Source organism: Micrasema longulum, unplaced genomic scaffold (genome assembly GCF_059751315.1).
Source record: "Micrasema longulum isolate JH-2025_06_02 unplaced genomic scaffold, ASM5975131v1 h1tg001006l, whole genome shotgun sequence".
Classification (NCBI taxonomy): domain Eukaryota; kingdom Metazoa; phylum Arthropoda; class Insecta; order Trichoptera; family Brachycentridae; genus Micrasema; species Micrasema longulum.
The window spans coordinates 43,530-60,085 of NW_028278194.1; the positions used below are offsets into that span (position 1 = coordinate 43,530).

The following is a 16,556-nucleotide window of genomic DNA, read 5'->3' on the forward strand; positions in this document are numbered from 1 at the left end:
GATGTGTTGACCAAAACTGGACTAAACAAAATATAATGCTTGAAATTGCTTAACGTATTGTTACAAATTAATATTTGTACGTAGCTAACGTGATAAAACTATTGCAAAAATGTATTAATCCCGCAAAAGACGCTTTGATTACCAGAATTGCCCACAAGTTTTGTTAATTACAAACCGCAGCTAACTTTTTGTAATTTGTGGATTTTTATTGGGTGAAATTCCCAAGCTTTTATTTCAATTTTATTTATTTTTTTATTAAAATTTTCCTTCGTAATAATTTACATTTTTTTGAAAATTTTACATAAAAGACACAAAAAAAACTATAGTTTTTACATATCCTATGGGAAGTAAGTTAAAAGTAAATAGTTTTAAGATGTTCTGTAAAAATGTGTTATTCCACGTTTTTGTTAAATTTTGAAAATAAAAAATAATACCTATACATAAAATTTTTGTCACCTTTTTTGGTTCAGTTAAGTACTTTTTATTTAATTATTGTATATACGCCCTAAGCCTGTCTTCTTCATATAACTATTGTGTAGTTATATGAATAAACATACGAGTATGTACAAGAAATTGAACAAAAATAACATACAACTATGTAGGAAAGACAAACAAGGGCAATAAAATAATGGTAAACAATAAATGCACAAACACAATCAACATATAAGACTTCGATCTAACCCATGCTAATCCAACTTCATCCTACACTGTGTTAATGGCGAAGTGATTTACCCAAAGAATCCTTAGTTGTGTGACGAATTGCCAAATCTACACATTCCGGACATTAGGGATTAAAAAACAAGAGTTGCTCTCAAAAGATTTAATAAATAGCAGATTTTTAATTCTGGTGACACGGTTGCGAACATGAAAAGAAATTGATTGCAACAGAGATGGGACATAACTTATAGCATTAAAACATTTAAAAATGCATATAAGATGTATCTCTTTTCTATGTTTCTCCAATGAAAACAGATGGAGAGATTCCTCTATTTCAAAATAAGAATAATTACCCATAAAAATAACATTATTACCCCGCTAAATACTTTTTTTTCAAACGAATAAATAAAGCTATTAAGAAGATATGCGGTTGATAAGAATTGAGAAGAATAGGTATTTAAACATTGTCTTTCTGTCACTCTCTCGCAAATGCCTCTTCGATAAAGTGCAAAAAGGACAACAGAACAACAGAATTTTTCAAAAAATTAAATCGACGTTTCGCTGTTTTTTGCAGTTCTTCTCAGCTCAAAACTCAACAGATTTTTATGTTTTTTTTTAAAAAAGTATATGCAACCAACCGAAATTTCTGGTTCTGCCAAAAATTTTATAAAATAAAATAAAATTTTAAAAATTAAATAAACGCCCGCCATTCTATTATAATGTGCATTGAATAAGTAATAAGCTTTTAAATCCATTAAACGAATAGGTATTACATATTTCGTAAAACATGTCGATAAATGTTATATCGAGTAAAATTTAGCTGTGTCTCGAGATTTTTTTTTTGTTTTGTTACAAAAGTATTACATACCTATACAAAATACCCAAAGAAGCAAGTTTGACCAGAAACAATATATAGCGGAATATAATTGAAATTTTAAAGTGACACGAAAGCCATAGATAAATACGTATTTATTTATTGTTTATGCAGACAATTGGTAGGATTCCATATTTAATTTGGTAATGTATCCAAAATAAAACAAGTTTATTGGATTGTAATTCTTCTTTATTTTTTATAAAATTTACAAAGGGTATATTGTGACGCGTTTCGTATTGTTAAGACATTTTCAATCAAACTAACTTAAATATTTACAAAGATCCCTTATATACTAAAAATAATTGCTTTTTTATGTTTGTGGATTTCTATACAAGCCAAAATAAGTAGAGTAATTAAAATTCAATTTGGGTATACTGAGTATATTAGAGGAATATTTTGGTTAAATTGGGGAAAAACCTTCCATTATTTAAAAACATTTGTAAGTATGACTTTAAAATTAATGAAATAATTATAAAAATATTGATTTCATTTATACAGGTTTATTTAGAAAATTATTGTTGAAATTCTACATTGGTGTTTTACACAGGTTTCATTCATGTTTAATGTCAACTAAGGTAAAATACATTCAGATTTTATAATATTATTTCATTTTAATTTAATTTATTGGGAACCTTACAAGTTTTTATATATTTAGTAAGAATATAAGGGAACTTTGTAAATATTTAAGTTAGTTTGTTTGAAAATGTCCTAACAAGATGAAACGCGTCACAATATACCCTTTGTATATTTTATAAAAAATAAAGTAGAATTACAATCCAATAAACTTGTTTTATTTTGGATACATTACCAAATTAAATACGTATTTGTTAGTGCTGCCACGTTTTTAGTCGATTTTAAAATTTTTTATTTTTAATTAAATATTTATTTATTTATTTATTCACACTCTTTATCAAAATACAATTCCATGTTCACTTTGCCCAGCTAACAAGGGTACATACCCCGTTCCAAGCTAGGCAATTACATTTTAATATATTATAATAGTTAACAAATTAATAGAGAGCACAGACAAACAAAATAAAAGCTTATTCGAATACACATCTTGATTCATATACATACAGAAATACACATATATACACACATATATATAAATATACACATGTACATACACACACACGTACATACACCCATGCGCATACACATACATACATTCATAAAAACATAGACAATTTATTTATGCGAAACTTCATTTATTTATAATTAAATTGTTGAAGGTTTTTCAAGAACACCAATTTGTCAAAGCAATCGAGGTGACCGCTCAACTATTGTCGAGTGGGTGACAAAATGTCACGTCTTTCCAGCATAGCCCCCCAGAACCCTGGAGGCGTGTTTTCGACCCGGTAAGTATTCCCAGGTAAAATTTCCGAAAAAGGAAATTCTTTGTTGGTTTGTAAGATTCTAGCCTTAGCCATAGTATTATATGGACATAATATACATTATAACATGTACCAGGAAGGTATTACCCACGTAGTAAAACTTCATTATAAAAATATATCACGCGCACGGAATTAATTCATATTGACATTCAATCATGTTTCATATCAGCAGATTTCCATTGATGAAGATAATAAATTATTGGATTCAACCTTCATATACTTAAACTTTGCCCACCTATGGTAACTTTTCCCCCCAAAAGTTTATTTGCACCCTAAATGCATTTTTGCTCCCCAAAAGCAACTTCGCCCCTAAATTCAACTTTGCCCCCCCAAAAACAACTTTTACCCCCCTAAAGGCAACTTGACCCCCAAAGGCAACTTTGCCCCCCAAAAGCAATTTGGGACAGAAAAAGCAAAAGGGGCCACTTAAAAGTTTCTTTGCTCCCCAAAAAGAACTTTGCCTGCCTAACGTAACTTTTCCCTCCAAACTTACCATTGCCCACCGACGGCAGCCGTGTCATAAAAAAAGCTTGAAAAACTTTGCCCAGGTATAAAAAATACTTAATTAAACACAGAACTGTATTATTCATACGCCTGGATACAGACAAGTATGGATTGATTTATTTTTATTTACTTAAAGATAGTTTGTTACACATTATTTGCGATATAAGGTCCAACTCCATGGGACTAAAAGACCTGTGTTGAGTTGGGACGAGCAATTAGCTGACACAGACACATGAGTATATGTATATAATCACAAATATTTTACAGGATCAGTAACACAACAATAAAAAAACAAGTATATGGCACATTAATATGGTAAATAGTAAACTCAAACATTCGGAAAATCATCAAGGAGTTTCCCACTCAAATCCCTTCCACTAAGGATAATCCAGTCCTTAACTCCTGTCTTGAAAATAGTTTTTGTCTTTGAGAGCTTAATACGCTCTTACAAAATATTGAACACTTTTGGTGCGATAAAAGAGAGATTTTTCTGAGTAAAAGTCGTACGGGTTTTCGGTATGACATAATTTGTGCTCTGGAAAAACCTAGTACAAACATTTTGCTGAGATCTCTCCTTATTGTTCGACCAAATGTGTGTAAGTGCTTCTTTAAGGTACAGTTGTCTCATATCCAGCACCTTCATGTATTGGAACAACTGTCCTGACGGGTATGTTGGAGGGCGCCGGAATATTATTATCAATAATAATTTCTGTGAAATTATTTTATTTTATTTTTTATTTTATTTTCTTTTCATTAGGAAACATACAGTACAGTTACATAGTTTTATATTTTACACAGTTAGACTTAACTCTAATGGACCAGTGAAGTTTCCATATTATATAATAATTATATGTAAGGTTATTAATTAAAGTACAAAAAAGAGAAGGAAAATAAACATAAATAGAAGTTGTTTAAAAATTTAAATTAAAGAAAAAAATGAAGAAAATTTGTAAAAGTAATTAAAAGTTAAGAATTAAAATAAAGATTGAAAAACATGCTTAGATGTAAAAATAACATAAAATATTAACATTTTTTTAAAAAGGAAAAACATAATTATACACATTTTAAGGGATTCAAAGAAACGATGAGAAGAATCCTTAAAGAATCTCTTAATAAGAAAATAAATTGATGTCAATTTAAAAAACATCTTCAAAATTAATGACTCATGGTAAGAGCAGTAATATATTGATTTCATATACATATACAATATAAGTAATTAAAAGTAGTTTAAAAGTATAAAAACATGTCAATGCAGCAGAGAAAAAGGAAGGAATAACAGGTATGGCATGAAATATTTAAAATTTGAAAAAGCATTATAAGGAGAAGATTTTAAACCAAAGGTGGTTGATAAAATTTCAGTCAAGCGATTTTCGCAATAATACAAATTTCAGTAGAAAAATTAGATTAAAATTAACAATATTAATGTATGTAATGTGAAGTGGTGTAAGAGAAAGGGGAATCAACGGGAGTTTTATTCAAAAGCTTTCAATACACTATTTTTGAGTAATTGTAATCCTGTATGATAGATATCTATATGGTTAAAAAAGCTGTTATAAGTGGAACACGATCTATGTCAAAACGAATTCTGACAATAGTTCGTATTGAAGCTAGGTATTCGAAAGTTTACTGGGTTTCGTAGGGCACGTGATGGACAGTTAATTTGAATTTTATATTTTATGAGAGGCTTTAAGATGGATGCCGCACAATCCATGAATTATCTTCTGTGTAAAATACCTTTGGACGTAAATAATTCAGATGAATGATTTTGTGTACCCTACATTACATGTCTCTGAGACAGTTTGTCTGCGTTCTTCTTAATTATTATCATTATAAGTCGAGGTCGTTCGAGCATTGACCACACGTGACTCACGTCTCACGCCAAGTTGAGACAGAGCTGTTTATCGTTGCCCTTCACAGACCTGCAACTTGCTCATGTAGCCATCAAGTCGATTTCCCTTGTGACCTTGTGAAAAATACGAACAACCGGTTGTTGTGATCGAATAAATCGGTGGCTGATTAAAATCGAATAATTAAATTATTCTAATATGTTCAATCTTATTTATTTTATTTTATTTGGGAAATCAACAGTTCTACGTTTAAATTTATAGTAAACAAACAGATTTAATGTATAAACTCAAAACTAATAACAGATTTTCACAAAGTATACAAAGTTAGTAAAGGAAATATATTACATATTAAATAAATACATTTAAGTTAACACACAAAATATTTTCATGTACTCGTAAATATTTTTCAATAAAAACAGTTTTTTTTTTTTTTAAGAACAGTAAGTTATTGTAAATTAGGCGGGATTAGGACAAGGATGCTTGAAGAGAGGATAAGGAGGGGAAGGGAGATGTACATATTTATTACAATAATGTCGACTAAGTTACAAAATGAATTTTTAGTGTAAATTTTCAATCCGACACATAAATGTTTGTGTAATCCATATCTTTAAATTTTGTATTGTTCACTGAAAAAGTCTTTAAAATCTATAGTATATTAGGTAGTAGGTATAGTCCTTAAAATATAGATTGATTAAAATGGCAGTTGTCAGCAAAAGTGACGACATAACTTTGCAGTGACGTCTAAGGAGTGATTTATATTGACACACAAAAAATATTTGTATCAGGCATGCTAATATTTTTTTTTATACAATGCTTGACATATAAATCAACATAATTATATAAAATCAGCTTTAAAACAAAAAAAAACTAAAATAAATCTAAATATTAACGACGTTCTTACAAGGTTATGTCCGCTGTGCAATCAAAATGTACGCCGTTCGATTTTTTGCCCACATTCACTCTCCTTTCAACATATTTTTCTACTCTTCCATCTCTTAAAAACTTGCTTCCTAGATACCTTTTTATTTATTAAAGAATTTTCTATATCCAAAAAGATGAAGATACAATTCTGTGTGGAAAATGGACCAGACGAAAGTTTTCGACTCGATGGCTCCTTTTAGATAAAAGTATTTAACGCGTTCGCCTGCCATGCTCTAGGTTCTGAGTTTGATTCCTAGCAGGGGATGTGATATATTGATTTCAAGGTGGTAGTACATTATTTATTTATTTATTTTAAAGAAACAAACAGTCGACAACGATATAATAACATTAAAAAAAAAGATTAAAGACAGACCAGCAAAGTTTCTAAATAAAAATCATACATATTATTAAATTGTGTTACAACAAAAGGATGTGTTTATGTGTATTTGTATGAGAGTAAGTGTAGATGTGTGTTTATGTGTATTAGTGTGGGAGTAAGTGTTCAGGAGTGTGCATCATTAAATATTAAGTGGGATCGTATCGCAGCCAGAAATAATAAGTCGTAATTTATTTTTAAATAAATTAAGGGGTATGTAAAATATATCAATAGATGAAAAAAAAACATTATAGTTAGAGCAAGAACGATAGAGGAAAGCGTGTTGTGCATAATTAGTTCTACAGACTGGCAGATAGAATAAATACTTATTTCTTGTCTCGCGAAAGGGGACATTAAGATTAATTTTGGAGAGTAGGTTAAAAGAGTCTACTTTATTATTTAATAATTTATGTAAATAGCATAATTCAGATGCACTGCGTCTATTTTCAAGGGTAAAAAATCCATTTTGTTTGGCAGATTGGCTGTAAGTATAGAGCGTTTTATTGTTTTTATAATCTAGGTATTTTAAAAATTTTCGTTGAACATTTTCAATCCTTTCTATGTTTGTTATTATAATATGTCATTGTCCCTGAACTTAAATCGTAAGACTGTTTGTCTTAAAACACGTGGACAGCTATTTTCATCACCCTAAGAAGTTATTAAAGCCACCTTCAGAGTGGAAAACTGTTTCGAGAATTGGTACGACGAACGAAAAGTGCATAAAAATTAAGAGGAAATGCGGTCTGACATTTCTTAACACAAACGTTTTCTCATATTTTCTTCCTAGATTAAGAGACAAAAGCAGTGATTTTTTTACACACTATAGATATTTGCCATTGGCGTGTTTTTATCTTTTTGCTTTTTTAATAAATAGTTTCTCTTGCCGTTCTTTCGCTGTCCATTCGCTCTACATGTCCAAACCAGCGCTGAGCTCCTTTCCGATAGTGCTTGTCTCAGCCTTACATAATGTACGGATCTCAACATTTGTGTATCTATCGATATTTATTATATTTCATTATTTCAACCAATAAGTGACGATGAAACTTTACTCTGCATTCCATTTAAAAGTTCTCATTCATATTTTAAATAGGCTTTTGTGTTTAAAAGTAGTGACTTCAAAACGATTAAAATTGTAAATAAATCTCAGTTAAAACATTAAGTGTTCGCTTGAACATGATTTTTATACGCCATTTGACAGTTTCTAAGACGGTATAGTTAACGTTTACAATATCTCTATCTACCTACGTATTACAAAACCGTCTCTTTCGAGATTTCGATAAGTGCTCTCAGAAAGATTAAAAAAATATAATAATATGATTATTTTTTTAAGGTAGCAATATTTTTACCGCTAGATACAGCTGTTGGTTAATAAGACAGCTTCTAGCTACAATGTCTCTGCATCTAGCCTTTTGTTTTCAAAACTGACAGTTATGTCAGAATTTAATGCGTTTTCAAAATTGACTTATTTGAAATAGGGTTTAAAAAAGTGTCTACCTCCGAACGATAAAATCTTCAAGTTAATTGTAATTAAACCAAAAATTTCTGGGTAAGACAAACATTTTGCCACTTTTAATGAATAGATATGTGGTATTGGAGCCCTCGGTATATTTTATATACCATCGTACCTAGCTCAAAACTTGAAGATAAAGGGTCGATGGTGTATCTTCGCAACCACTCCGGAGAATTTATCCTCAACCATGACGTCATAATTAAGGTATGTCAATTTAGTGCGTAGATATGCATACGTAAAAATTTGCCAGTTGATGCCGCCAGTCAATTAATAAATGCGTTTGTAGTGTCTACAGTCGATTATTGTAATGGTAGCTACGCAGGTCTACCAATGAATAAAATGACTCCCCTACAGTCTGTATTGAATGCCGCAGCGAAACTTATTTTTGGAATCTCTAAGTTCAGTCATATCACTCCACTACTTCGGGAATTACAGTGGCTATGTTTTCCACAGAGGGTGGAATACAAACTCTCTTGGCTTATGTATAAGTCACTGCACAACTCTGCTCCAGAATATCTAAGGGAACTCTGCATTCCAGATGAACTTGCTGACAGATGTCTTACGCTTAGATCAGCTACATCTACGTCGAAAGGAATAGTTATTATACCTCTACGCAAACAGGGCACGTCAAGCCCTACGGCTTGGAATGCTCTCCCAGCAGATGGGCGAGGCTGCAAGAGTGAAGTGATGTTTCGGAAGAAACTTAAAACCCACTTGTTCTCTAAATCATTTGAATAAATCCTTAGCACGTGGTGACAAAGTAGATTGTTTTTCTTAAATTCAAAATTAAAAAAGTTAAAATTAAATTTATATCTTTTTATAATCACTTTGTAAAGCACCCTTGAGGAATTGTATAGTACGAAAATGGCGCTATATAAGTTATCCATAAAAGTAATATGTGTACTGTAGCGTACGCGTCCCCTTGGTACATATCGATGTACCTACCCAAAACTTGAAGATAAAGGGTTGGTAGCGTATCTTCGTAATCGTTCCGGGGAATTTATCTTAACTATACCGTCATGGTAAAGGTATGACGCTCCAAACTTCCCATTTTCAATTCAATTAATTTTAATTGAAATATAACACATACATTACAAACATATATTCAATACTTATATTATAAAAAGGAAGAAAAATACATGAAAGAGACTGATGTCAAAGTAGTAGGAGAATTTTGCTCCGGAAAACCCCTTCGGATACATGGAACAGATCAATATCCAGTGCGATATAGTTCAGCATAGCGGTAGCCCTTCCAACAGCATAACCATTGGCAGGTTGGTCCTGTATATTGTAATATGAAACAATCTATGCTGATGCTGTCTTAGGTAATTATTAGGAACACAAAAAAAAAGGTTATTGTAATATCAGAATAATCGATCATACCGTGCAACAATCGATAAAAATGTGTAGCCAAATACACATTCCTTAGGATAATACCCGCACTCTCTCATGGAGATATTTGGATTTTCTCTATCATAAGAGAGAACTTCAGTTCATGTGACCCCCAAATCATCGAGCCACTCTCGAGTCTACTTCGCACCATGGAGTTGTAAAGAGTTCTCAGTACGCGGGTATTTTCGAAAACCCTGGCAGTACGCAGAACAAATTCTAACATCTTCAATGTAATCGCAGCCCAGGTACCCAGCTAAAAATTATCGAGTCCCTGAAGGCAGAAATATGAGATAACCAGGAAAAACACCGTCATTTAAAAATTACGAAATAATGTGATGCATAGCATACGCTGCCACGCTAGTATTACATAGTGCAATAAACAGCACCATTAATTGGAGAAGATTCGAACACAGAAATATTGTGTCTTTCTACGATTCTATTCTAAATTAATGATAAGGAATATCACTTTTTTATTTTAAATTAACAAGGGCCTATGAAATACTGTCGAGTAAAAAAAAATATACTACTTATTCTTAGCATAAAAAATATTTTTAATTTTATAATTTTGAATTCTCGTGAAAAGGGTCCATTGTATTAACCACGCCCCTTATATGCCACGATTCGGGTAAATTTTGAACTTTGTCGCGTTATTGTAGAGACACCTTTTTTAAAATTACGTATTTATTTATCTATTCATATTTTTTCCAAAAAATACAAATCCGCCTAACCGTACACCATGAACCATGCGTTTTTTTTTAATCTTGGTAATTCCATTTATAGAAACTGAAACGACCCGTAATTTTGTCTATGCTTTTTTCGTCTTCTCTCGCCAACCTTAAAGCCAGTAGCCATAGTAAAATGGGGCGACATTTGAATCGTAAGGTGACTTTGATTGGCGGATACATTGTTCATAACATTTCTCTCTTTAACACGGAAACCTCTGAATTTTTTTATAAAAGTTTGAAGTTCGAAAATGATTAAAGTCACCCCATTTCACAGTGCTCTACAAATCATTAATTTTTTTTAGGAAAAACAAGCTAAGACGTCACATATCCAAAAACGTCACATTTGATGACGTCACGAATTGTCTGTTTTTATCTTTATTTACATGACTAGACTTTGATCTTTTATATTTCCCTTATTTCTAAACAAATTTGAATAAGAATAGTACCGATTGCCTCGTGATTTTTCGACTAGTTTATAAGCTTAAAAAATTGTTTCTTATGGGATTTAAGATCAGCCAAAAACCCTTAAAAGCGTCCGGTTTTATCTGCCGCCTTTGAATGTAAGGTAAACAAATATGTTTGAAAAACGCAAAAGGTACGCACACAGAAAATGTTAATTTGATACTCTTTCTTAAAATACAAATAAAATCGGTTCAGTTTAAGGGTTGTGAAATATGGAACAACGAAACCTTAATTTCTTCGATTTTATTTAGACATAATCAGTCCGACGTGCTATTGGCTTTTTCGCACAGTATCGGAGAGAGTGACAGAAAAACTATGCTGAAAAATCATCAAATTTCTTTGCCTTCGCATATTCTGTTGATAGGTTAAGCTGTGATGTAATTAAATATAAATTGAATGAGAAATGGTACCACTTACGGTAGCATTTCATGCACCATGTAATTCCAACTTAACACACGATTATCTGATCGTTTTTTACAGTATCGTATCTTTCATTACTTATCTTTAATAATTTTAACAGCTTTAGTGACTTTGATAAGTTGTTTGCTTTGATAAATTACTGTCAGATTACAGTACAGAGAGATGCCTGATAGTAAAGTTCTAAGACTGGAGTCTTTGCACAGTCATGTTACAAATGTATTTATTTACGCCCAAATGGCATTTAAGGATGAGCGTGGATTCAAAGAAGGTACGAGATTTAAAATAAATGCATGTCATAATGAGGATGTTAAGTATTTCGGACAAAGGGATTTTGAGTATTATTCATTTAAAATCTATAACCTACTTCCACCATCTATCAAAACAATAAGTAACGAGAAAATGTTTAAATAGGCTATAAAAAAATGGACAGTTGAGCTAGGTAGAAGAAAAATGGATTGTCTCATTCGCCCAAACCCATATTGAATCAACTGCCTCACAAGTGTATAGCTTATGTTATGTTTTTGTTATTTTCATTGTGCGTTTTGTAATGTAAATAATGTAAATGTACATATATACATAGTTTTTTAAACCGTCTGAATATTTTGTTAATTATCTCTGTTTATTAAGTCTTCTTTGTTTATTCTCAAATGTAAAAAACATTTCAAAAAAGTATATTGCTAAGTGTCCTCGGCACGGGTAACCCCAGTGAGAGCACATTATTTTTATTATTGTTTATAGTTTGTAAGAGTAAACTATGAATAAATAAATAAATGAAATTTAAAAAAATTGGATGGAAAAATGTTTTTTTTACACGCAGTAAAAATAATAGCATTTATTTTAGTTTATAGATATTTAAAAATATATATTACAATTCGTTACCCACTAAGCCTAAAAACTTTTCGGTCGTACCATTTTGTTTTTTAAAACAGGTTTATTTTACATTATTTTATTTATATTTTACAAATTTATTAATTAACAGGCGCTTTAAAGTATTTAGAAGATATTTCTTGGAATCCAACAACCTTGGAATAACGCAATTTAATGTTCGCTCTCCGAAGAAATTTGTAATTCGGGGAAAGATCAGGGGGTTCTTAGTTTCAAATCTAGTGTTGTGAGTATGGGAAACTCTTTTTTAATATTCCGGATCAACAAAGTCATCTACAATCAATTTGTAGTCACAAAGTTGTTTTACCGGCAGGACATTACAAAATTCAGAATATACACCTTTGCCCATATGTTTCATCAAGAAAAATTGTATATTTATGCTAGAATTGCAGTAATTTAGAGGACACAAAACCAGACACGTTAGACGCCTACGCTTCGGCTCGATGTATGGAGAATGCAAGATGGCGGATGGGGTTTTGAGCGATGTGATTGGCTCAAACGGATCTAACCATGTTTGAAAGTAAGGTGGTCTGGAATAGGCTAATTTTGAATGTAAGGTCGATATATGTTTATTTTTTTGAGGGTTTTAGGCTGTTTTTGGCTAGTTATGATTGATATGAGCCGATAAAGAATTCTTCCTAGAAAAATGTTGTGTACTTACTTCATACTCTATGAATTTGGATTTGACCACTTTTGAAAATTACCTCCTGAATTAAGCTATCTGGTACAATCCCTTTTAACAGTCTCTCCTGAATATCATAAATTAATTATTGTATGACAAAGTTTCTCTAAAATGTATGATACAAATGAACTGACAATGTTTAAAGTATGTCCACTTTTTTGCGTACAGAGAGGAAAAACATTTTTGAAAAAGGAATATGGAAGTCATTTACAGTATAAAGTATATAAGTATGTAAATTAATAAATTGATTTCAGGCGTTGTCTAGTAGGCGAATTGGTTTAGCCGGACGAATCACTCACATTATAAAAGTTTCACCTCTTTTACTTCAAAAAAGACAACAAATGAAATATTTGAGCAAAAATGGATGTTTAAATATAAGTAGAATGGTAAATGTTGCGCAGTGTGTACAGTGGTCAGTTAAACCCGCCAATGACAGGTGTGAATATTTAGACTTCCATATTCCCTTCTTAAAAATGTTTTCCTTCCCTTTTGCAAAAGAATATATAAAAATTATCTAATTTATATGTAAATTAGGCTAGCGTAGTTAAGGCTCTCAAGAGGCATCCGCAGTATATGCCCCAGCCAACCGTATCGTTTATGACGGTTGTCACCGGGGTTTGCTGAGTCCGTTCTCTTCATTTCTTACGAAGCCAAATGGCTGCTCTCAGTTGAATATCCTGGATAAGGAAATCAAGTGGAGTTACGCAGAATTCTTGGGGTCTTAGGTTCAATTCCTGGTTCCGTATTCTAATGGGAAGATAAAATAAATTTTCAGTTTTATCTACAAAGTAAAATTAAGTTTTCTGTATGAAAAATTTGATATTTTTACAATTGTTTTTTCTAAACATGTCTAATTGTATGTTATCAATTAAGCTGTTGTATTTTTTTTACAAATATATACATTTTCGCACATAAATATTGATTTTACTTCATACAACGGAAGAAATCCGACAAGAATCAATATAAGTTTACGTGTGGCAGGAGAGCCATATATAAATACAGATTGGTTAGTGTTGACAATTTCTCATTTGTCTTTGTAATTGAATTGGAGTGTTTTCGAGAATAGCATTATGACAAAGCAATCGAGATGCCCAATCGACTGTTGTCGAGTGGGTGACAAAATGTCACATATTTCCAGCATCAGGCTCCAGTGGTTACGAGTATTTAGTATATCGAGTACCCGCATATGAACATTGCCTTTTAAATATAGATTTGGTTTACAAATGCGGAGCCCTATGCACCTATGCGCAGGATGCGGAAAAGGGAATGATGATGATACCGCCTAAGTTCGACTGACCTCTTAATTCTACTTAAAATATGATAATTTACCTGTCCATAATGATAGTCACCTGATAAACTGCGTGACAGAATAAAATAACAAATAAACGCAACCACGATAATTGCACGCGATTTAGTGACAAACATCGTTCTTCGTGGTTTTCACATTCGCACATCCTTGCTGTTGACAGTTTCAGTTAACAAGTAAATAATTTGTTTTTCGAGGATAACTGTTGTCATTTAAATGTTAAAGTGGTCTGTGGATTTTGTGATATCACTGGAACAATAATTGAGTGCATTAGAAATGTATTTTTAGTGTGGTATTGTGAATTTAATTTGATTCAATAATGTTCTTTTTTTATTTTATTTTTTTATACGGGTGTTACATTATTTTTTACGTTGCTTATAATATACAGGGTTTATATTTCAAATAGAGGATTTTTCTGCCATTATATTACTTATTATTTTTTTTTTTTATTTAGGAAACATACAGTACAGTTACATAGTTTTATATTTTACACAGTAAGAATTAACTCTAATGGACCAGTAAAGTTTCCATATAATAAATATAAATAAAAGTTATTTAAAAATTAAAATTAAAGTAAAAAATGAAGAAAATTTGTATGAGTAATTAAAAGTTAAAGAATTAAAATAAAGAATGAAAAACATGCTCAGATGTAAAAATAAAATAAAATAATAATAAGTAAGTTTTTAAAATGGAAACACATATATATTTTAAGGGATTCAAAGAAACGACGAGAAGAATCTTTAAAGAATGTTTAAATAAGACAATAAATTTAAGTGAATTTAAAAACATCTTCAAAATTAATGACACATTATCGTAAGACCAGCAATATATTGATTTTATATACATATACAATATAAGTAATTTAAAGTAGTTTAAAAGTATAAAAACAAGTCAATGTAGCAGAGAAAAAAGAAAGAATACGTATGGCAAGTAATATTTAAAATTTGAAAAATAAATAAAAGGCAAAGATTTTAAACTAAAGGTAGTTGATAAAATTGCATTAAACCGATTTTACCAGTAATACGAATTTCAGTAGAAAAATTTGGTTAAAATTAACAATATTAATGTATGTAATGTGAAGTGACGTAAGAGAAAAAGAGATCATTTTAGATAAACTGTTGGGATCAGGAAGGATATTCTAAGGGGGGCCAATCAGGAACTTCTCAGCATTTGCTCACGTGGAGAGGAAACCACTTAAAACTCTTCAGGGGAAGCCGGCCTGTTGGCAGCAGTCAACAGGCCTTCCGTTCCACTAGAGGAGTGTTCGGCATTTTCTTCCCTACTTTGGTTTATTTTACCAATAATGTTCTAAGTATGTCCAAATGCTTGCAGATTGGCTGGATTTCCTCCCTAGGGAGTTATTCATATTTAAATTTGTTGCAACAGAAAGGAAAAACATTTTTAGAAGGGGTAACGGAATTCTAGGCATTTATAAGGCATATGACTTCAGCTCTTTTACTTCACAAAAGTCAACGTTGAGAGCCCCACCCGCTTACCCGAATCAGTTTAAAAGGTCTTTTTTTTAGCTTTTTAAAAGTCAAAAGATGGAGTAGTTGAGGAAATGTGGATGTTTAAACATAGACAGACTGGTGAATGTTACGCAGTGTGTAATGTGGTCACTTAAATCAGCCAATGACAGATCATAAGCCATGTAAATGCCTAGACTTCCATATTCCCTTCTTAAAAGTGTTTTTCCTCACTTTTGCAACAAATTTAAATACGAATAACTCCCTACGAAGGAAATGCAGCCAGTCTGCAAAGCATTTGGATATACTCAAAACATTTTAGAATTAACTACCAGTTAAAAGTATGTATATAAAAATTGGTAAATCGTTTTCAAGCGATTAATGTCACATCCATTATAAAGGTTTCAGCTCTTTTACTGCACAAAAGTCAACTGATGGAAAAGTTGAGGAAATGTGGATGTTCAAACATAGGCAGACTGGTGAATGTTACACAGTGTGTAAAATGGCCACTTGAACCAGCCAATGACAGGCAATAAGCCCTGTTGATGCCTAGACATCCATATTCCCTTCTCAAAAATATTTCCCTCTCTGTTGCAACAAATTTAAATATTAAGTTGATCAATTCAGCAATTGCGTATTTTACATAGAAACACATACAAGACTATTTTATTTATTTCATTAATACTTGCACGGCAAAAAAGTGCCCTTTACCTTACAAAAATACATACTTAACAAAGTATAAACACTTCGATACAGTGCGAAAAAGAAAACAAAACGTATTTTTTTACATAAATACACGGTAGTTTTATATAAATAACATTTTTAGAAATAGATTATTGAAAAAAATATATTTAACAATTTGTGCATATGAAATTTTTTTTTTTTTTTTTTTTATAAAAAAATTAATATTTGCGTTCTTATGATTTACCCAAATATTTAATTTTGAGGGCCATTTTCAACGAGTTGTAAATAACTCACTATTAAAGGAAAAAAAGAAAGGACTTTTTTATCAAAAAATTAGTATACTTAATACAACAAACAATAAAATTCTTGTAATCTAAAAAAATAGGAATAATAATTACAATAAAAATAATAAAAAATTAAGTACACAAGTAAATATAGTACCCATAGAAAA

The 16,556-nt window shown here is 31.1% G+C and overlaps 1 protein-coding gene across 1 annotated transcript in view; it reads left to right on the forward strand.

Moving 5' to 3' along the window:
* Nucleotides 1–16,556, forward strand: part of LOC148277614 (uncharacterized) — a 39,885-nt gene that overhangs the window by 7,009 nt on the left and 16,320 nt on the right. Inside the window, 1 exon segment of the mRNA XM_088232646.1 lies at nucleotides 2,764–2,889. The gene's annotated coding sequence lies outside the window, so the exon portion shown is untranslated.